At 35.1% G+C, this 24310-nt stretch overlaps 1 pseudogene; it reads right to left on the bottom strand.

The window, feature by feature from the left end:
- Positions 1-24310, bottom strand: part of LOC127557014 (40S ribosomal protein S18-like) — a 69653-nt pseudogene that overhangs the window by 10307 nt on the left and 35036 nt on the right.

Raw genomic sequence — 24310 nt, 5'->3', positions numbered from 1 at the left:
TTACCAATACAGATATTCACCTACTCTTGCAACCTGATTGAGTATTATTATAAGTTTTTTCACAAAAGAAAATTAGAAAAGAATTCATATGAGAACACTGAACTTTGAAAAGTTTTAAGTTATCATAAAGCATAAATGACAATCTTTCCAAAAATGGGGTTTAAATTTGCCCTCAATATACCACATATAATCTGAATTTATATCCCATATAGAAATATAGTAGACATTAAAGATAATCATATTTAAAAAACTATTTACATTTATATTCATTTCAACAGTTCACAAAATACATGAATTATTTTTCTAACTGTTGGAGTACTAATAATAAATACCTGTAGTACATTATTGGTTATCTGATGGAAAGTGAAGAGAAATCATCTTGGGCCTGTTTGTAGAATTCACCCAAGGTCATAAAGTTAATATAATAGAAACATATTAAAACAGGTAAACTGTGGTCTCCTTCTAAAAGAATGTAAGATACTTGAAAATAAGAAGCAAGAAAAAAAACACCAAAATACCAAAATAGATGGCTCTATTACTGAATAATAGAGCAATTCTCGTGTAAGCCTTCTGAACTGTATGATTTGTCATAGATTAGCTTCTTATGACTTTGAGGAATCAACAATAGCTGATATTTGAATCTTTTCATGCTCAACAGGCAGAATTTTTAATGACATTGTTAAAACTCTCCTTGGAAGCCTTTTTCTGTTATTTAAGAAAGCAGAAAAACCTGCCAGAATTGCATGGTTATGAGTCTGACTTTTCATCAACTAAGTCACAAGAATTCACTCTGATCTCACAAACCATGGGGATGGCTTTTACCACATTAAAGTAATAAACAACAGATTTTTGAATATTGTGAGGAGAGCAACACATGAAAATTTTAACAAGAATAAAAATAATTCCCTTTTTCAACTAAATCTTCATATTTTAAATCCAAACCCAGAAAAGTTTAGATGGGGACAAGAGATCATAAAGTAAGATCATGTGTTCCAATAGAAATTCATAACTCTAAGAATTGAGAAGGTACGGGGCATATATTGGACACCTTTATTTCACAACACTTAAGCCTTTTTAGATTTAATAAATACCAGAATTCATAACATGATCAATCTGCTTCTTCTCATTTAATTACTGGGAGACGTATTAAATGCTCAAAGGAAAACCACTGAGCATAACAGTCAGTCAAGTGGTGGATTCAGAATGCTCTCTCCATTTTACTGTGCTATCATTTTTCATTGTTCTGTTTTAGATGCAGATCTGATTATTCATTATTTTCTAAAGAGGAAAGACTCTGATAAATTAAATATTGCTTGCTTGCTCACGTATCTCTTCTCCCAACAGCAGGTATTTATGTAAGTGCTTTTTGTAAAGTGCTTTGCATACATTATCTTAGTTGGTCTTCACAACAAATGTGAGGTAAGTGTCTATATTATTTCCATTTTACAATTGGATAGTTAGGACTCAGTTTAACTGACTTTATATCACATGATAATGTATATGGATTTGAACCTAGATATTTCTGACCCCCAAGTGCAGCACTCTACTCTTTCTGTCATGCTACCCCTAAGACAGAGATTCTTAATCTGGACTCTGAACACACACATACACACACACACACACACACACACACACACACATATATACAATACATACACATGAAAACATATCTACATCTCTTTGGATGTGTATAGGTTTTTTGATCTGTCTTTCTTTATAATTCTAAGATTTTTATTTTATGAATTAAAATCATTATTTGGAAGAAGCCAAAGATTTCATAAGATGCCAAGAGATTAAGAACTCTTGATTTAACATCCAACTGCCCATGCTTTCCATAATGATCCTGTATCCTCAAAACAAAATTAAATGATACTTACTTTTAATGGTCATCCCTACTAAATTGTTTTGCATTCTGGTGTTGATACTTAGTGCATTCCAAGGATCAAGATCACCATTGAGAAACAGAATTCTTTGGCCAGTCTTGATTAAGTGTTTGAAGTAATAGTTGTTGGTATTCTTGACAGATTCAAGCACTGAATTAATGTCGAATTTCAAGTCAAATATTTTTTTACATTTATCAATGTAAAAGCTGCAAAGAGAGAAGGGAGGGAACAGGAAAAGGGGGCATGCAGAGTGAATATTTTTAATGATTTCCCTCTCTTGAAATATAGCTTCTTTAAAAGAGCCAGATGAATTCCATTTATTCAAAAAGGTCATCATTATAACTCTTAACTTTTTTAGTATGCTATTTTCATGCATAACTTTGACCCAAAAATCAAATACCCTGAAGATATCTGCCTCCTGCCACAGACTGAAAATTACTTTGACAATTAGAACCACTTTCTCATTTGGTTAATATGTTGGATATGGTTCATCTCTTTGCTAAACATATTCTTTCACTCAAATTGACGAATGCTTCTCATATAGTCTCCTTGACTCTTAGACAATTGCATCACTAAAATCTAAGATAGAATTAAAAAGGTTTTCTTAATCAAGTAAATCAGTTTTCAAAATTCCTAAGACAAATATTGAGGAAAGCAGTCCAATGTCTTCCCAGGAAACGGACTCTTATTTCTCCATCTCAATTCTTTGTTTCTTATCCCCACAATATCAGTTGTATCACTAACTTTTGGACAAATCATCGATCCTGTTTAGATTTCATTTTTTCAATTTTCTAAAATACAGTAACATTTTGCCTTATACCACACTCAGGGTCAGGTGACAGATTTTAGGTTCCTTGAGATTTCAAGAGTACTATCTGTAAAATTGATAATTTACAATTCATAATAATCTATCCAACATGCAAATGACTGTGGGAAAATTATGAATAAATGCACTGGTTTTCAATGAGAAAATGACATGAGATTGTTATGACTTTGTAGTAGTCTTCTTTCTTCTTTTTTTGTGTGAGGCAATTGGGGTTAAGTGATTTGCCAAGGTCACAGAGCTAATAATTGCTAAGATTTGAACTCGGCTCCTCCTGACTTCAGGACCAGTGCTCTATCCACTGTGCCCTCCTGCTTCTCACTGCATCCAGGGCCATCTTCAGTCATCCTGATCTATATCTGATCACTGGACCCAGATGGCTCTGGAGGGTAAAGTGAGGCAACCCTCCTTCACTTAAATCCAATTTCCTTGCATGTCATGGCATCAGCTCCCTAATATTATGGTCTTCTTCAAGAACAAAGGACAAACAGCAACAAAAACATGAGACCATGGTTGTTAGATATAAGGAAACTATTTCCTATTTTGGTTAACAAAAATCTATCACATGTGTGTTGCGTTCTGAGATTCTATCTTTGCTAAATCCCTTTGTGGCTAGTTAAAACATGGCACTCAGTGTTTTTGACTGGGCTAACTAGGAAAATTGTTCATCTTCCCTAGATATGTTTCCATTTCTAATATGAGAGATTCTTTCAGATGATTTCTGAAATTTTTGCTGGCTAAAAACTATACGACTGTTTCTGATACTTTTATCTTACCACATAGAAATTTTGTGTAGCTCTTCCTCCTCTTAACAAATCCATAGATAGTATTTGCATGTATTCTGTTTGTGTGTATTTCTAGATGTGTGTGTGTATATTATTATAACAAAGTGCTAGGATTACCTACTTTACAGGATTCTTGCGAGACACAAATGATAACATTTAAAATGTTCTAGAAGTCATCAAGTGCTATGTAACATTTTAAATATTTGGTTATGATTATTATCATTAGGAAGGTAACAAATAAATTACTTACTGCATTCAATTACCTTCAAAAGTTGGAACAGAATTGACAATGTACCTGGTTTTACATAATTTTTGAATTACAACTATTCCTTGATCTGAAAGCAACTCTTTAAACTTTACCTCATAGGTACTCCTAAGAAAGGTTGATGTTTTGAATCAGTGGTCTGGAAGAAACCAAATTCTGTGCAAGTCTGATAAAGCCATTGTCTTGCTAGAAAACAAAACATTAAATTAAGTTAAGACAAATAATCTCATTAATAAAAGTATTTTAGAGTTTTTGAAAAAATATATGTATGTATGTATGTGTATATATATATATATGCAATGCATGTAATTAACTTTAATCCAAAAATCAAATACACTAAAGATATCCACCTCCTGTCACAGACTAAAAGTTACTTTGACAATTAGAATCATTTTCTCATAAGGACATTACTGCTTTATTAGGATAACAGATTTCTGTTTCTTCTATTTTTTTTCATGCATGTTCTAGATTTCAATTCAGGGGATCTTATTTCAAATCTTAGCTTCTCTATCTACCTATTACTTGCATGATCTTGAGCAAGCCATATAGCTTCTTAGTCGTTCCTCATCTTCAAAATGAAAGGGCTGAACCAGATGACTTCTAACATTCATCCCCAAAGTAATATTCTATGTCATTATCTCTGTCAGTAATCACTTTTCCAAATAATGCATAATAGGGTTTGGGTTGCTGGTGATCGAGATGTCTTTAACATATAGAAATCTGAAACTAGCTTATGGGGAAAAAACAAGAAAAGGCATTTCTTAGCAGAGATTCTAGTGAAGATGTCATTGAAATCACTTTACTGATAATAGGCTCTCAATCAACAAAATCAATCTCCTTGATAATATGATTAAGAAGCTATGGCTTCCTGATTAGAGGAATATGACAGCTACAGGTTAGAGATGTCCTACTTTGCATTAGGGAATGCAAAATGATTTATCTTCTCCTTATGTTAGAGGCACAAATCTGAAAACTATCATTTTCTTAACCTAGACTACAAAGTGGTCATTTGATAATAGTTAACTCATTATTTCTTTAAAGTTATCTATCTTTCCTGTCATTTCCTTTCTTCTCAGTTATCTGGTAGTGTGGAAAGAAGAAATTAGGAGGACCTGGTTCATATTCCATCTCCATTGATTTAATCTTTCTGGCTCAACATGATGATCCTGTGATTTCTTTATATGTATGATAAGATTCTTGATGAAGCAAGCTTTGCCTGTAAATTCTATCAAATATGTATCATAGGTCCTTTAAGGAATATAATCTGACATTACAAGCTACTATGTTAGGGCAGGTTTTCACCCTAAACATACATACTTTAGGAAGGGGCTCTGTAAATTTGTCTGAATTTGCATAATTGTGAGTTTTATAAACAAGAAACTAAGATTCCTTGCTGCGATAGAAACTAACACTCTTTATAACTGGACAAATCAAGAAAAGATATAGTTTCACATTCATCCTTACAGAACCAAAATTACTCTCCTCAAAGCCAATTACCTCTCAACACAATCCTTTTTTTTTCTTTCCTTTTTGATTGATGTGCCATTTTAAATACTATTAGCCAGCCTCTGTCTCCTTAAAAGTATGATGCTTTTGCCTCTGGGATAAAAGAGCCTGGATTTCAATTCCACATCTTATTCTATTTATTCTACTCTATCTTATGTTATTTTTTAGGTCTTTAAACAAATTAGGCAAAAGCTAACTGACTCATGTATTAAAAGAAGAGATTAGACTAGATTGTGTCTGTGGTCCCTTGTTCTAAATCTATAATCCTATAAAATTTCAATAAGGAAAGAAGTACAGAAAAGAGAATTACAAATCAAAATATAAATTATAAAGTATACTTCTAGGTGTATAAGAAATTCAAATTTAATAAAATCTATAATAATTTTCCTCTAAATATCACACTATCTTTTTATTAATTTATTAATTTTTTATTATTTTTTAAATTTACAAAACATGTGCATAGGTAATTTTTCAACACTGACCCTTGCAAAACCTTCTGTTCCAACTTTTCCCTTCCTTCCCTTCACCCCCTTCCCTAGATAGCAGGTAGTTCACTACATGTTAAATATGTTAAAATATATGTTAAATCTAATGCATGTATACATATTTATACAACTGTTTTGCTGCACGAGAAAAATCAGATCAAGAAAGAAAGAAAAATATCTGAGAAGGAAAACAAAAATGCAAGCAAACAATAACAGAAAGAGTGGAAATGCTATGTTGTGGTCTACACTCATTTCCCAAAGTTCTCTCTCTGGGTGTAGATGATTCTCTTCATTACTGACCAATTGGAACTGGTTTGAATCATGTCATTGTTGAAGAGAGCCACATCCATCATAGTTGATCATTGTATAATCTTTTTGTTGCCATGTATAATAATCTCCTTGTTCTGCTCATTTCACTTAACATCAGTTCATGTAAGTGTCTCCAGGCCTCTCTGAAATCCTCCGGCTGGTCATTTCTTACAGAACAATAATATTCCATAACATTCATATACCACAATTTATTCAGCCATTCTCCAATTGATGGACATCCACTCAGTTTCCAGTTTCTGGCCACTACAAAAAGGGCTGCCACAAACATTTTTGCACATGTAGGTCCCTTCCCCTTCTTTAAGATCTCTTTGGGAGATCTTTGGGAGCAGTAGAAACACTGCTGGATCAAAGGGTATGCACAATTTGATAACTTTTTGACCATAGTTCCAAATTGTTTTCCAGAATGGTTGGATTCATTCACAATTCCACCAATAATGTATCAGTATCCCAGTTTTCCCACATTCCCTACAACATTCTTCATTATCTTTTCCTGTCATCCTAGCCAATCTGAGAGGGGTATAGTGGTATCTCAGAGTTAATATCTATCTTAATCCCTCTCATTTGCTAGTTGTTCTTCCCTATCCTTCTTATCTATATGTAGTCCTTCTCCCATGCTCAGTCCTAAGTGCTCTGCTATAATCTTTCAAAAGAAGCTAATTTGTATAAATAGTTTCAATGACTCTTAGGAGTTAAAGACTTAATTTTATCCTCTTATTCCCCCTTAACTTCTCTCCAGGTTAGTGTTTTCAGTTATCTGAAGGGCTTTTTCATTTGATCATTTATCATCTAATAGTTAAAGACAAAGCTACTTATCTCCTTCTATTTATGGAAAAAAAAAAAAACTTTTAAACTTCTTGTTGATAAAAGTATTCAGAGTTCACCCAGAGTCACACAGCCTTATTAGTACAAGCTCATAGTGTTGAAGTCCCATTATCTCTCTTCAATCACCTATAGCCTTCATCATTTAGGCTTTGACTAATATTAGCTGGACCATCTGGATCTTCTTATCTCTCTCCTTCAAATCTCTCCTTTTTTCTAATCTAGTCCATCCCTAGTGACAAGAATCAGCTTCTTTAAGGGTTATTTTTTAATCAAATTAAAAAAGCCTTCATCAACTTCCAAATACTTGTTTGTTTGTTTTGTCTAGAAGTATGGTTTTAATGGTGTAAGAAACTCTCCACAAGGAAAACACCCGCTCAGTGGAGGCAGATCATCAAGTGGGCAGGAATTTATAGTCTTATAGAGTGTTCCAGAGTACTGAAAGTTGACAGAGTTCACCCAGAGTCACACAGCCTGCATGAATCACAAGTGAGGTTTGAACCTACGTTTTCCTGACTCTGAGGTCAGCTATCCATCTCCTATACTAGTGGAATCTAATTTATGCACATGTTTTATGCTTTAGACAAGGAAACTTAGGCAGTATCATAGTTTGCCAACCACACTGGACTATGAGTCAACTAATGGGGGATTTTCTCCTTGTTATATTTGCACTAATTTTCTATATGATCTTGGACAAGTGAGTTTGTCTAAGTCCTTCCAAGCTGTAAAAAATGTCAATGACTTTATTTGATTCAATGAAGATGGACCTTACTCTACTTCTGTTCACCATTTTTTATTTCATTATTATTCTAGTAGCTCCACAAAAATCATTTCTGATGAAACTCCACTATATCTTCATTAATTCTAATTTAGATTACCTTGCTGCAAGTTAATTTGTATCTAATTATAATACAAACTAATGTAAATTTATTTCTCCAAATCTGTTTCTCCATATGTAAATTGAAGAGGTTGGATTAGATGATCCCGAATATTCCTTCCAGTTTACATCTATAATCTTGTGATCTGAGGACTTCTTATCAACTATACTCTCCTATCTAAAACTAGAATTTGGTGCCACTTTGAGAAATGCTATTGTTAAACTCAAACAAATTCCAAAATACATGAAACCTAAGGCATAAAGTACTATCTGGCCACTTCAGTTAGAAAGGTTCCTTGCCACTGTTTGTAAGAAGATCACTCTCAAGATCTCTCTAAAGAACTTTGGAATTAATTGTGTGACATAAGAGACACTGTGCACAGGACCACCCAGCATGGATACCCCCATCAGAGAAGAACCCTGAGTTCTATGAGCAAAGAAGAATTGCAGTAGCTCAAAAAACCATGAGATACACAAATTTAGAGACATCTTCACTCCCAATGTGGAATATGTCTGCCCAACCAGCTGTAGCTGGTTGTAGACCCTTTATAGCTCAGTCCCAATAGAGTGATCTCATTTTGGTTCTTGAGAATGCACAACAACAAATCAATGAACCAACTGACTGAGATACTGCATGGAGAGTTCTGGATAGAGGAAATCACAAGATCTCAGAGTTGCTAGGTGCAAAAAGTCACCCCATTAGAAGTAATGGGTATCATCCAAATTCTGATAACTATAACCTATAATGGAAGTCCAGTAGAGTGCCATTCTGGCAATGGTAATTGATAGATTCAAGAAGTATAAAGAAGTGATAATAAAGCATATATATGTTTGTGTGTGTATATATATACACATTATATAGGAAATGGCAGCTTAGCATATCTTGGTTGCTGGACTTGTAGTCAGAAGATCTGGTTTCAAATTCTGCCTCAGACACTTGATGACTTTAGGTTAAATCACCTAAACTTCTCTGTTCCTCATTTTCCTCTTCTGTAAGTAAGAGGTATAATGGATTCAATGATCTTGAAGATATATTTTAGTTTGAAGTCTATGATCCTATAATCTCATCAAATAAAGAGAAGTTCAGGTCCTTCTGAAAATTATTAGAGCACTGAAAGATATTAGAGCATGCCTTACCTCCTTTTGCAGCTTCTCTATTCCATTCAGAGTGCCTCATAAATGCTAGAAAGTTTTCATAGTTTGAATTCCAGCATGGGAGTTGAAGGGCTTTAAGGTTCTCAATAAAAAAATATGCATATCTCTCATATGGTGTCCCAAGTGACTTAGTAGTCATTACTTGGCAGAAATAATTAAGAGTGATATCAACAGTTGTAATCTGGCTAAAATTATAATTCATTTGGTTCTAAAACATAAAACAAAACAAAAAAATTGAAAAGAAATGAATAAACTATAATCTAAATAGTGGGTTTGAATATTACTTTCATTGTCTGAAACTACTATTCATATTTCAAATTGATTAAGCAATCAATGGTCATCAAAAGCAAATGCAAGGAATAGTTCCTGACCTTAAAGATTATGTATTCAAATTAAAAAGAGAATTTATGGATACATTGGCACATAGAAAATAGATAGAAAGTATCCTCATAAAGGGAAGCACTATTAACAGCTTGTTGACCCTGAGAAAGGCCTTTTGCAGACATTGATTCTTGAGCTGAGTTTTAAAGGAAGCCAGAGATTTTACAAAATAACATTTAAATCAGAAGAGCAACAAATAAAACCTATGAGAAATCCATGTATAAAGTCAGTTTAATGAAGAGATGAAGTCAGCATTCAAATTCTTACCATTTGACCTTGAAGCCAAAGTTTGGACTCGTTTTTAATTTGTGCAAAATTAAAATCATATCAATTTGTCTCTTTCAAGTCAGTAATTTGTCCAGTAGTTTAGTATAAACGAGTCTGGCATGCCGTATGGGTCTGAAGTAAGAAAAGTCAATCTGCTTCAGTAAGAGAGTAGGATTTACTAGGCATTTTAGCACTGAATTGGATGTTGGTTTGTTAGAGAAAAATTCCCAGGTAATCAATTGAGATCTAATTGTTCAGAACTGACTTTCAACTTCTGTAGAAGATTGTGAGACAAATATTGGGAAAAGAGGGAAGGGTTTGGGTTAATCAAGGAGAAAGATGGTGTGGAGGTAGTTAGTAGAAGTCTGGACTTGTGAAAAAGCTGGGATTTGAATTTGGGAAGGAGAAATTTGAAGAAACTGAAAAGATTTTGAAGGAAAATCTTCAGGATCAGATGCTTTATTACAAAGACTTTTGTGAGACATATTTGAAGGAGCTGGTTCCATAAGAATCAAAGAGAATCAAGAAAGATTAGAGAAGACTCCAAGAAGAAAAGCATAAAAGGTTATGAAATCTTGGACAAGAAAATGAAGATTACAGGATCACAGTTTGTGTTTTACTCACTGCTTTTGTCCATTGAAGACAAGGAATAGAGAAGAGAATAATGAACTTAGGGAATGGACAGCAGGTTGAAAAGATGATGTTTGAGAAGTTTGGAATTCTAGAGCATGGTGGAAAATAGAAGGATTGCAATTAAGGCTGGTAAGGTTGAATCTGAATGATATTTAGCAAATCTAATCAAAATGGCTTTAAAAACAATTTAGTATATTCTATTGGTTTTTACCAGACTGCCAAAGGGATTATGATTCAAAAATGATCCACTATAATTTTATTATAATCATAAACTATTTTAGCAGGAAAATGTAGCTGTTTTTTATACATTTGACACTAAAATACTCTGCTAATGGAAAAAATTCTGTTTTTTCTGAGATTCTAGCAAACTTTTTAAAAAATAGACAGTAAAATATTTTTCCTCAGCCATAGTTCCACCTTAAATTCTGAGGCATAACAACCTGTGGGAAGGAGGTAAACCTAGGCTGTGTGCCAGTGGGGCTACTTAGGATGAAAATTCCTGATATATATCTTTACCTATAGCTTGCCCACTGGAGTTACACCAAAGATCAAGCCTCTGACCTTCAATAGCAAATAACCTGGATCTGTCCCATTCTCTTAGACAGTTTGCTACCCTTACCCTCAGTAAGATAGGAGCTGCCTGTAGGTCAGGTTGACTTGAAAGAACACATCAACCCTTGTGGGTATTCAATGTGCTTTATAATTTCTCAGGAAATCTGATCTTCCCATTCTCTCTAAGGGGCTGCTATTTCTTTCAGTTGTACCAAAATTTTTAATGAAAATTTCTCTCTTTTTTTTTTTCATTTCAAAATCTTTGCATGGTCTGTGACAAACTGCTTCAGTTTGATAAATGTGGCAGATTCCTTTTATTCAAATAGTCATTAAAAAATGCTTAAATCCCAAAGATATTTCAGAAAATTTTAAAGTTAACTTCCACTTACAATTAGCTCTCAGAAGACTGAATTGAATTATTTTCCATTACCTATATATAATTGCTCTTCTAGAAGTTGCTTGGGAAGAGAAATCACTAGTATTGAATTTTTTAGTAAAGGGAAAAGAACTAAATTACATTTAAATTCAGGTCAAGTTTTGATTCTAAAACAACTATTCTAAAACATTCAAAATTATTTTGGGGAGTTTCTAAAGATATGTTCTAGGTAGATGAATTAGTGTTTGATAGACTGTGAATTTTCTATGCCATATTTGGCAATATTCTCTCTCTCTCTCTCTCTCTCTCTCTCTCTCTCTCTCTCTGTTTCTCTGTATGTGTGTGTGTGTCTATTTCTCTAACTCTCTGTCTCTGTCTCTTTATGTCTGTCTGTCTCTGTCTCTGTCTCTCTCTCTTTGTCTCTGTCTCTCTCTATCTCTTTCCTTCTCATAAAAAAACAAGTAAGAAAAAGAAACAAGTTTTGATTGCAGGATATAGAAGATAATTTCTTAGTATACATGCCGTCATCCCTGAATTTGAACCAACCCTGTTATAATAGTGGATTTTAAGACTGGAAACCTATTTATTTGTGTATTTTAAAAAGAATATACCTTACATCCTGTGATTTTGTGCAACTTTGATTCCATTCTCCCCTTCTATTGGTAATATTTAAACATTTACTTATTGAGTATTGCATTCTCTTCTCACCTGATTCAAAGGTCTCTCTTTATTGTATTGAACAAGAAAAGAAATTCTGCTTTTCAGAGTTTCCAGGAAATAGGATATTTTCTCTTCTGAGTCAAAAATTACTTTTTCACATAATCTGTGAGAAAAGAAGAAATACTATATGTATTTTGGGGAAACCACATTACCATCCTAATATGGATGACACTGAATGGAAAACACTAAATGATTTTAAAATGTTTACATTATTGTACAAATATTGCTTTCAAATATCAAATTATATTAGCATCATAGATGTTCAAAGGCTGGATAAAACCAACAAAAAAGTCCAAAGTACTCATTTCACGAATGAGAAAACTAAGGCCCAAAGAAAAATTCAAAGTGAGGCAGAGTAGAAACCACTTTTTGAATACTAATTCTGCTGATTGGTACCTGTATGACCTTAAGAGAGTGAATTAATTTCTCTGAGCCTCAGTTTCCCTTTATGTAACATGAGAGACTTAGACTATTATTTCATATAAATGTTTCCATGTTTTTTCTAAAATCATTGAGCTCATCATTTCTTATAATACAGTAGTATTCCATCACAAATATATACCACAACTTGCTCAGCCATTCTTTAATTGATGGGCACCTTGTAATTTCAAGAAATTTCCGAAAAAACTGCTATAAATATTTTAGAACACACAGATTCTTTTTCTTTTTCACTAATCATCTTTGGAAATAGAACAAGTGATGATGTTGTTGGGTTAAAGGATATAGATAGTTTAATAACTCTTTGAACATAATTCCAGATTGCTCTCCAAAAGGTTGGACCAACTAGTCCAGCTTGATTCTTGCTGTTATTGGAGATTTCTTGTCATAGCACTGAGCTGGAGTTTTACTTTCTATTTTATTGGAATATATTCATGGACCCAATCAATCATTCAATCAATAAGTACCTACTGTGTGCCGAACACTGTGCTAAGTGCTGGGGATATGAAGAAAAACAAAGTCTTTGAAAGCAAGTCCTTGCCCTCAAGGAGGTCATACTCTAATGTGTAATCTAATCAAAATAGAAAATGTGCAAAATGTAAACCATAAGCACACAAAATGAAGAAAAACATCAGTAAATCAGTCAACGAGCACTTATTTAGCACTTACTCTATGCCAGAAACTACACTAAGTATTGAATTTCAAAGAAAGGTAAAAACTATCCTTGCCCTCAAAATGCTTACAGCTCCAATTAAAGAGAGAACATGTATATAAATCAGCACATAAAAGACAGCTGTAGAGTGGATGGAAGAGAACTTTTTAGGGGAGGCTCCAGCATCTGAGAGTTCCCCCCTAACATACTGCCCTTCTTCAAACAGACAAACTGCTAAGGATAGAGACTGATTGTTTCTCTGACTTTGTGGATCAGACTTAGAATTGTATCAACCATAATTGTGTAATCATCAGCTACCTAATATTTAAATTATGGGCAGGTAGGTGGCAGCAGTGGATAGACTGCCAGACCTAGAGTCAGGAAGACTTGAGTTCAAATGTAGCTTCAAATACTAACTAGCTGTGTGACCCTGGACATGTCACTTAATCCTGTTTGCCTCAGTTTCCTCATATATAAAATGAGCTGGAGAAGGGAATAGCAAAACCACTCCCATATTTTTTGCCAAGAAAACTTCCAATAGACTCACAAAAAGTCAGATATGACTGAAAAATGACTGAATAGCAACACATACTTTAGGGCACTAAATAATCAAAATGAGAGGCAGCATGAAATCTAAGGAAAAGGAAGATTCCAGGAGGACTTAGGTTTAAATTCTGACTCTACTACCAGATCTCTAATGCTAAATCCTAGAATCCTAATGGCCTAAAGCAATTTTAATGCAGTCTCTTCCTAAGAATCACATGCAGCTGCCAGGAATTCCTGTAAACAGGACATTTATTTGGAGTTGCCTTTTCAGCACTGGAGGCATAGTTGCTCCAAATACACTGAACTCCAGATATTATGTGACTTATCCAAAACTATAAATATATATATGGCGCGAGAGACTGGATTCAAATCCAAGTTCTCTGGCTCCAAATCCAATTTTTCCTCCTTACAGGAAACTATAGTATAGGAAGCACAATAGTGTTGGGAAATATACTTTTTCCTAAAGAAACAAAATCCATGAATCTGACAGCCTTAAACTGATGAAACCATTGTCTGATATTGATCACACTGCTGTCACTCTCGGACAGAAAGTTTCCTTGAAAATTGTGAACTGGGTGAATCCTCCAGACAGCAAGAATTTGAAATTCAAGGGGATGTCACCCCCTACTGGTCAATTTACTAACATTCCCAGAAACTAATTGGAAAGCCAAGTTTCAAAATAGATACAGAATTTGTGCATCCATAAGTGAACTAGGAAACTTGGGTCATAGATACATTTCTTAGTCTGGTCCATAAAATCAGAGAAACAATCATCTCTCATCCAGTCCTCTCCTTAGAAGTTCTTTCTCTTCCTCTATCAACCAAGCCAAAGAGCATTTATTTATCACTTATTACATACAAAGCATTTTTCAAAGCAGGGACAAGGAAGACAAAGATGGAAAAGATCTCTATTCTCAGAGGCCTTATATTTTATTTAGGGGATAGAGCATATAAAGGAAATGAGGGAATTTTAAAAAGGCTTCCTAGGAGCTAGCACCTGAAAAGGAAGTCAGAGGGCAGTATCATAGAGTAGGCAGAGCACTGTACTTTCAATCAGAAGAAGACCTAATTTGAATCCCAGTTCTATCTTTGCTATTTGTGTGATATTGGGCCCCAGAAAGTGAAGGGCAAACATGATATATTGGCAAGATCATTGATCCTGGGGTTAGGGGATCTGGATTCAAATCCCACCTCTGGATGCTTACTAAGAAATTTACTTGTTTCTCTGGTTTTCAGTTTCTTTATCTGTAAATTTAGAAGGTTAGTCCTAATGACCTTCAAGGTCCATTTCATCTCTAAATCTCTGAGGTTTTGCAGGCATCTCTGGTATGAGAAGCAGCCAATATAAAGGGCTCAAAAAACTGGATGAAGAGGTCATTTTAACTGAAAGGAAAGCTTTTCTGAATGCCCCAGGAAAATTTTGGGAAAACTCTAATCTGCTGTAAAGTGTACTTTTTAATCTTCTTTCCTCAGATCCAAAGTTTCTGCAACTTGTGGACAGTTGGCTGAATGAGTTTCATGGAAGATCCTCTTATTATGCTACAGAAACAATCAAACAACATCCAAAACAAAACAAAAATGCTCAGTGCTTCTGACCCAGGCCCTTTGTACATCAGTGCTCAGCTGTATGGACTACTTTAAGATGTCGCAAAGTGAATTACATGTATCATCTAGTTTTATCCTCCCAGCTCCATAATGAAATAGGCACTGTTCTTATCCCCCTTTTCACCAATAAGGACACTAAAGTTTTGATAACTTAAATGATCTGCCTTGGGTCACTCAAAAAGCATGTGTCCAAAAAGGATGTCAGATTTTGGGTTTCCTGACTCTAAGCTCAATTCTTTTCCTGCTTCTTCATCTTTTCCCCATCAATCTCTCTCTCTCTTTACTTTTTGCCTTTCAGCTCTTCCTTTCAGATTAGAGACCCTTCTGGATTTCAAATAATTAGAGGCCCTCCTGGATCTCAAATAATTAGAGACCTTTCTGGATCTCAAATAATATTCTATAGTTGTGATTTTTGAAAACTCTTTGATTTCACTAGATTACTGGAAGTACCAACTAGAGAGACCATGCAACTGTTTGGGAACTGGTACCATCCTCTCATTTTGAGCCTCAAAGTCCATTGTTATTTTAGGAAAGGGCAATGAGATCTGGATTTAAAAGTTGCTGTTTGTCTTCAAAGTTCATATCCCTATTATAATTATGTACTCTCAGCTTCTTTCAAGTTTCATCTCTCCCTATCCTTCATGGTCAATGGCTAAGCCTATCTTTTCTGCCTCTATTCTTTACTCCCAGGCAAAGAAATTTAAAAATTATAGAGCAGGTTTCTCAATATCTGGTGAGCTCTACTATTAGGCCTCAAAAAGGAAAAAATACATACGTGACTTGAATATCAAAGATTTCAACATTAAAAAATTAGAAAAGATCCAAAATCAGATGCTTTTCATAGCTCTGACTTGGGGGAGAATACTTATTAAACAAAGGACAGAAGCAGCCGCAAAGGACAAAAATAAGGATCAAATGAAGATGACCGAAAAATATCAATATTAATTTCAGTAATAAATATCCAACAAGTTAATGCAACTTAACAATATTAAAAGATGCTAACATAGTGTGTCTTTTCTTCTAGGGACATTAATAAAAAACTTTTGCAAACAGTGGTTTTAACCTAAAAGAGAAACTGAAAAGATGGGAATTTGAAAGAGGAACACAAGCCATTGGGGGAAATAAATTTGAGTGGGTAAGTTTTATCAAAAGACCTCATAGGGACTTCCGGCCAAGATGGCGGAGAGGAAATACACTTCTGTGTAATCTCCGTGTTTTTCTCTCACTATTCATTTCATTTCATGCCTCTGAATTAATGCTCGACTGAAAAAAAAACCATACAATTACTTACCAAGAGAAACCATCCTTGAGACTCGTCAAGAAAGGTCTGTTTTTGCGCGAGGGCGGGGACGGTATTTGGAAGCAGTCTGCGGGTAGCAGCAGCTGCAACCAGAGCACAGATAGCAGCTCAGAACCGGGTGGAGCGGAGAGGGGGTAGGACCGCAGCCGTCTCTGCGGTGAGAGCTTTGCTATAGGAGCAAGTCAGCAGCCCAGCAGAGAAGCTAAAAACACCGGGGGTGAAGAACACAATCCCAAACAGCTGGAGTTTCTAGGGACCTGGCCACCCCTCCCCCACAGTGTCTTAGCCCGCTCGGATCTCAGAGCGCTCGGATCTCAGTGCGCAGGCGCCATAGCACAGTAGGACCTGTGCCTCACGAATACCCTGCCCCTCCCCCAAAGAAAGCAGCCTCCATTCAAGGGGTTTTTTTTCCTTCTGTTTCTTTGATAGTTTGTCTTTGATAAATAGACAGAATGAGCAAGAAACTGAAAAAGAATTTAACCCTGGACAGCTTTTATACAGATAAAGAGCAGACTCCAAACCCTGAGGAGACTAAAAACAAACAGTCCCCAGGTGAATCCCCGAAGGAGGAGACCTTATATCCCTCAGCACAGATGAATCTCATGGAGGAAATTAAAAAGGCGCTCACAAGGGAGCTAGAAGAAAAATGGGAAAAGGAGAGGGAGGCTCTGCAAAAGGAGAGAGAGGCTTGGCAAAAGAGCCTGGAGAAGTCAGTTAAAGAGAGAGTGGATAAAGAAACCAAATCCTTGAAAAATAGGATTAGTGAACTGGAAACAGAAAACAGCTCTCTAAAAAACAAAATTGGCGAAATGGAAAAAAATTCCACAGAACAAAAGAACTCAATTGGACAATTAGAAAAAGATCTTAAAAAAGTGAGTGAAGAAAATACCTCACTGAAAATCAGGGTCGAACAATTGGAATTGAATGACTCGAGGAGACAAGAAGAATCAGTCAAGCAAATCAAAAAAATCAAACAATGGAAAAGGATGTGAAATACCTTCTGGGGAAGACAACAGACCTGGAAAACAGATCCAGGAGAGACAACCTGAGAATCATCGGACTTCCAGAAAAGTATGATGAAAAAAAAAGCCTGAACACTATCTTCCAGGAAATTATCAAAGAGAACTGCCCAGAAGTCATAGAAACAGAAGGTAAAATAGACATTGAAAGAATTCATCGATCCCCTACTGAAAGGGATCCTAAAATCAAAACACCAAGGAATATAGTGGCCAAATGCCAGAACCCTCAGGCAAAGGAAAAAATACTGCAAGCGGCTAGAAAAACCCAATTCAAGTATCAAGGAGCCACAATAAGGATCACCCAGGATCTGGCAGCATCCACATTAAAGGATCGAAGGGCCTGGAATATGATATTCCGAAAGGCTAAGGAACTTGGTATGCAACCAAAAATATCTTACCCAGCGAGATTGAGCATCTTTTTCCAGGGAAGAAGATGGTCATTCAACGAAATAAGCGAATTTCATCTATTTCTGATGAAAAAGCCAGAACTTAACAAAAAATTTGATCTACAATCACAGAACTCAAGAGAAATCTAAAAAGGTAAAGATTAATCTTGGGAACTATATTTCGGCTGTAAAGATGTATAAAAAATACATGTATACCTTGTTCTAGAAACTAGTTGAGGAAAGGACATTGTACTAGAAAAAAGGGAAAGTGGGGGTACTACATTTCATGAAGAGGCAAAGAAAACCTAGTATATCTGAGAGAAAGAATGGAGAGGAATGAAAATAGTGAGTATTTTACTGCTTTCAGAATTGGCAGTAAGAGAAGAATTTTAGACATATTCAATCTATGGTGAAACTTCTCCCACCTCATTGAAAAGTGAGAAGGGAAAAGTGAAAAAGGAAGGAATAAGCTAAGTGGAAGGGAATACGGGAACTGGGAGGGAAAGGGGTAAGTTGGGGGGGGGGGAAACTCTAAGGGGAGGGGAGGGATACTGAAAAAGGGAGGGCTGTGAGAAGCAAGGGGAGCTCACAAGCTTAATACTGGGAAGGGGGGTAAGGGAGGGGGTAAGGGAGTAAGAAGGGAGAAAAGCATAAACCGGGGTCAACAAGATGGCAAGTAATACAGAATTGGTCATTTTAACCATAAATGTGAACGGGGTAAACTCCTCTATAAAGAGGAAGCGGTTAGCAGAATGGATTAAAAGCCAGAATCCTACAATATGTTGTATACAGGAAACACACCTGAAGCGGGGTGATACATGCAGGTTAAAGGTAAAAGGTTGGAGCAAAATCTACTATGCTTCAGGTGAAGCCAAAAAAGCAGGGGTAGCCATCCTGATCTCAGATCAAGCTAAAGCAAAAATTGATCTAATCAAAAGAGATAAGGAAGGGCACTATATCTTGCTAAAGGGTAGAATGAATAATGAAGAAGTATCTATATTAAATATATATGCACCAAGTAGTGTAGCATCTAAATTCCTAAAAGAGAAATTAAGAGAGCTGCAAGAAGAAATAGACAGTAAAACTATAATAGTGGGAGATCTCAACCTTGCACTCTCAGAATTAGATAAATCAAACCACAAAATAAATAAGAAAGAAGTCAAAGAGATAAATAGAATACTAGAAAAATTAGATATGATAGATCTCTGGAGAAAATGTAATGGGGACAGAAAGGAGTACACCTTCTTTTCAGCAGTTCATGGAACTTATACAAAAATTGATCATATATTAGGACATAAAAACCTCAAACTCAAATGCAGTAAGGCAGAAATAGTGAATGCATCCTTTTCAGACCATGATGCATTGAAAATTACATTCAATAAAAAGCCACAGGAAAGTAGACCAAAAAATAATTGGAAACTAAATAATCTCATACTAAAGAATGATTGGGTGAAACAGCAAATTATAGACATAATTAATAACTTCATCCAAGAAAATGATAATAATGAGACATCATACCAAAATGTATGGGATGCAGCCAAAGCGGTAATAAGGGGAAATCTCATATCTCTAGAGGCCTATTTGTATAAAATAGAGAAAGAGAAGGTCAATGAATTGGGCTTGCAACTAAAAATGCTAGAAAAGGAACAAATTAAAAACCCCCAATTAAACACTAAACTTGAAATTCAAAAAATAAAAGGAGAGATCAATAAAATTGAAAGTAAAAAAACTATTGAATTGATTAATAAAACTAAGAGTTGGTTCTATGAAAAAACCAACAAAATAGACAAACCCTTAGTAAATCTGATTAAAAAAAGGAAAGAGGAAAATCAAATTGTTAGTCTTAAAAATGAAAAGGGAGAACTCACCACTAACGAAGAGGAAATTAGAGCAATAATTAGGAGTTACTTTGCCCAACTTTACGCCAATAAATTCGACAACTTAAATGAAATAGAAGAATACCTCCAAAAATATAGCTTACCTAAACTAACAGAGGAAGAAGTAAATATCCTAAACACTCCTATCTCAGAAAAAGAAATAGAACAAACTATCAATCAACTCCCTAAGAAAAAAACCCCAGGACCAGATGGATTTACATCTGAATTCTATCAAACATTTAAAGATCAATTAACTCCAATGCTAAATAAACTATTTGAAGAAGTAGGGATTGAAGGAGTCCTACCAAACTCCTTTTATGACACAGATATGGTACTGATACCTAAACCAGGTAGGCTGAAAACAGAGAAAGAAAATTATAGACCAATCTCCCTAATGAATATTGATGCTAAAATCTTAAATAAAATATTAGCAAAAAGATTACAGAAAATCATCCCCAGGATAATACACTATGACCAAGTAGGATTTATACCAGGAATGCAGGGCTGGTTCAATATTAGGAAAACTATTAACATAATTGACTATATCAACAACCAACCAAACAAAAACCATATGATCATTTCAATAGATGCAGAAAAAGCATTTGATAAAATCCAACAGCCATTCCTAATAAAAACACTTGAGAGCATAGGAATAAAAGGACTTTTCCTTAAAATAGTTAGGAGCATATATTTTAAACCTTCAGTAAGCATCATATGCAATGGGGAAAAACTGGAACCTTTCCCGGTAAGATCTGGAGTGAAGCAAGGTTGCCCACTATCACCATTATTATTCAATATTGTATTAGAAACACTGGCCTCTGCAATAAGAGTCGAGAAAGAGATTAAAGGAATTAGAGTAGGCAATGAGGAAACCAAACTATCACTCTTTGCAGATGATATGATGGTATACCTAGAAAACCCCAGAGATTCTACTAAAAAGCTATTAGAAATAATTCATAATTTTAGCAAAGTAGCAGGATACAAAATAAATCCCCATAAATCCTCAGCATTCTTATACACCACCAACAAATTCCAAGAGCAAGAGATACAAAGAGAAATTCCATTCAAAATAACTGTGGATAGCATAAAATATTTGGGAATCTACCTACCAAAGGAAAGTCAGGAATTATATGAGCAAAATTACAAAAAAGTTTTCACACAAATAAAGTCAGACTTAAATAATTGGAAAAATATTAAGTGCTCTTGGATAGGCCGAGCAAATATAATAAAGATGACAATACTCCCTAAACTAATCTATTTATTTAGTGCTATACCAATCAGACTTCCAAGAAAATATTTTAATGATTTAGAAAAAATAACAACAAAATTCATATGGAACAATAAAAAGTCGAGAATCTCAAGGGAATTAATGAAAAAAAAATCAAATGAAGGTGGTCTAGCTGTACCTGATCTAAAATTATATTATAAAGCAGCAGTCACCAAAACCATCTGGTATTGGCTTAGAAATAGATTAGTTGATCAGTGGAAAAGGTTAGGTTCACAAGACAGAATAGTCAACTATAGCAATCTAGTGTTTGACAAACCCAAAGATTCTAAATTTTGGGATAAGATTTCATTATTTGATAAAAACTGCTGGGATAACTGGAAAATAGTATGGCAGAAATTAGGCAAGGACCCACACTTAACACCACATACCAAGATAAGATCAAAATGGGTCCATGACCTAGGCATAAAGAACGAGATTATAAATAAATTAGAAGAACATAGGATAGTTTATCTCTCAGACTTGTGGAGGAGAAAGAAATTTGTGACCAAAGATGAACTAGAGACCATTACCAATCACAAAATAGAAAATTTTGATTATATCAAATTAAAAAGCCTTTGTACAAACAGAACGAATGCAAACAAGATTAGTAGGGAAGTAACTAACTGGGAAAACATCTTTACAATTAAAGGTTCTGATAAAGGCCTCATTTCCAAAATATATAGAGAACTGACTCAAATTTATAAAAAATCAAGCCATTCTCCAATTGATAAATGGTCAAAGGATATGAACAGACAATTTTCAGATGAAGAAATTGAAACTATTACCACTCACATGAAAGAGTGTTCCAAATCACTATTGATCAGAGAAATGCAAATTAAGACAACTCTGAGATATCACTACACTCCTGTCAGATTGGCTAAGATGACAGGAAAAAACAATGATGAATGTTGGAGGGGATGCGGGAAAACGGGGACATTGATGCATTGTTGGTGGAGTTGTGAACGAATCCAGCCATTCTGGAGAGCGATCTGGAATTATGCCCAAAAAGTTATCAAACTGTGCATACCCTTTGATCCAACAGTGTTTCTATTGGGCTTATACCCCAAAGAGATACTAAAAAAGGGAAGGGGACCTGTATGTGCCAAAATGTTTGTAGCAGCCCTGTTTGTAGTGGCTAGAAACTGGAAAATGAATGGATGCCCATCAATTGGAGAATGGCTGGGTAAATTGTGGTATATGAACGTTATGGAATATTATTGCTCTGTAAGGAATGACCAGCAGGATGAATACAGAGAGGCTTGGAGAGACCTACATGGACTGATGCTAAGTGAGATGAGCAGAACCAGGAGATCATTATACACTTCGACAACGATATTGTATGAGGATGTATTCTGATGGAAGTGGATTTCTCTGACAAAGAGACTTAACTGAGTTTCATTGGAGAAATGATGGACAGAAACAGCTACACCCAAAGAAGGAATACTGGGAAATGAATGTGAACTATTTGCAATTTTGATTTTCTTCCCGAGTTATTTTTACCTTCTGAATCCAATTCTCCCTGTGCAACAAGAGAACTGTTTGGTTCTGCAAATATGTATTGTATCTAGGATATACTGCAACATGTTTAGCATATATAGGACTGCTTGCCATCCTGGGGGGGGGGGGGAGGGAGGGAGGGGAAAAAAACGAAACATAAGTGATTGCAAGGGATAATGTCGTGTAGAAATTATCCTGGCATGGATTCTGTCAATGCGAAGTTATTATTAAATAAAATAAAATTTATTATAAAAAAAAAAAAAAAAAAAAAAAAAAAAAAAAAAAAAAAAAAAAAAAGACCTCATAGGAACAGTCAGCTATTTTACCTACACAAATGGCTTTGATGGCAATAATCTACAAAGTAAGCAATCTAACAAAAGTAATAGCGTCCCCCACCCCTGTAGAGGGCCAGAACTCTGAAAAGGTGTACTTGAATCAAGGACACTCGAGGTGAAATAATGGTTTTCTAAACATATACTTAATGTGGTGGTGATGTAATGGGTAGTTGTAGTGATATAATTGTACTGAGGTATTTAAGGGCTGAGAGAACTGGGAACTGAGAGTCTCTCAGACACAGCTACAGAAGAGTCTCTCAGCCACAGACACTCCATCTTTGACCAGCCTCATGGTGGCTCTCCTACCTTCATCACTTCTCCACCTAAAGACCAAGGCCTGTCCAGAGATCCTCCAAAAAGCTAGCCCAGACATTACACGCCCCACAAATAATTTCTTTAGTACTGAAGTCCTTTTTCTCATCTCTGTCATTCCACAAATATACCAAATCACTTACCTAAAATCCCTTGAAATATTAGTGTGGTATTTCTCATGTTTAAGCATATACATCAGAACTTGTGAAGCATTTCGCACTGCATTTACACACTCAGAATTACCATGTCTAAACAAGACATTTTGGACGACTTCCAGATATTCTAGGATATAGAAAAATTTAACTAATTGCATTAATCCACATATTGAACATTATCCTTTTCTGTGTCTCTTTTTTCTTATCATAAAGAAATTAAATAATTGAAAACCAAACAAAAAAGAGACTACCAGGAAGTCACTGAAGGAGCAAATTTAAAAATAGATTTGGGAACCTTTAAAGATCTAGAGAAAACATGACCATTTTGAAAACACTGGTTCTAGCTACAGACATATATTTCAAAGTGTTCATTATAAATAACTGCTCCAAAATGACAGCAAGAATAATTATAGGAAGGATAATTGCAAGATGATTGAAATATTTAAAAACTTTGCCTACCAAAAGTAAAATTCTTACAGTGATTTTCCAATTTCCAATGAAGGTACAGAAATCATGGATTTTTTTCCTATGAAAAATTAACATTACTACCATCTTCAACCCATTATAAATCCATCCATCAGAAGCAGATAAATATCTACATTAGTCTAAAATTTAGGTCCTTAGCTCCCAAGGAACCTCAGAAACAATTTCAATCCTCACTCATGGGACTCCTACACCCTATAGGTAATTCTGAGTTTATTAACAACTCTTTAAGAACTCACCAGAAAAATTAGCCTTTGCATAGATAGGTGCACTGTAGGCTACTGCTGAATGAAACATCTCAGGATGTTTCACCTTCAACCAGGCAGCAAGGGATCCTGCATAAGAACCACCAAAAACAATCCATTTATTTCTAAATAATCCTAATTTACTTATAAGGAATTTCCGGAAGTGAACAGCATCTTCCAAGGCTTGCCTGCTGTTGAGGAAGCGAAGGTTGTCTGTAGAAATATCCCTGTAATTAAAGCACAAATAAGAGACACTATGAAAACAATTGAAGCAGGCTAGAACGATGCTTGCTATCAGCTCAACTGGATACCAAAAAATCCTTTCCTTAATTGTGG

The sequence above is a fragment of the Antechinus flavipes genome, chromosome 3 (assembly GCF_016432865.1).
Source record: "Antechinus flavipes isolate AdamAnt ecotype Samford, QLD, Australia chromosome 3, AdamAnt_v2, whole genome shotgun sequence".
NCBI classification, from domain to species: Eukaryota; Metazoa; Chordata; class Mammalia; order Dasyuromorphia; family Dasyuridae; genus Antechinus; species Antechinus flavipes.
The sequence above is the reverse complement of the archived record's forward strand: the minus strand, read 5'-3'. Positions and strand labels throughout refer to the sequence as shown.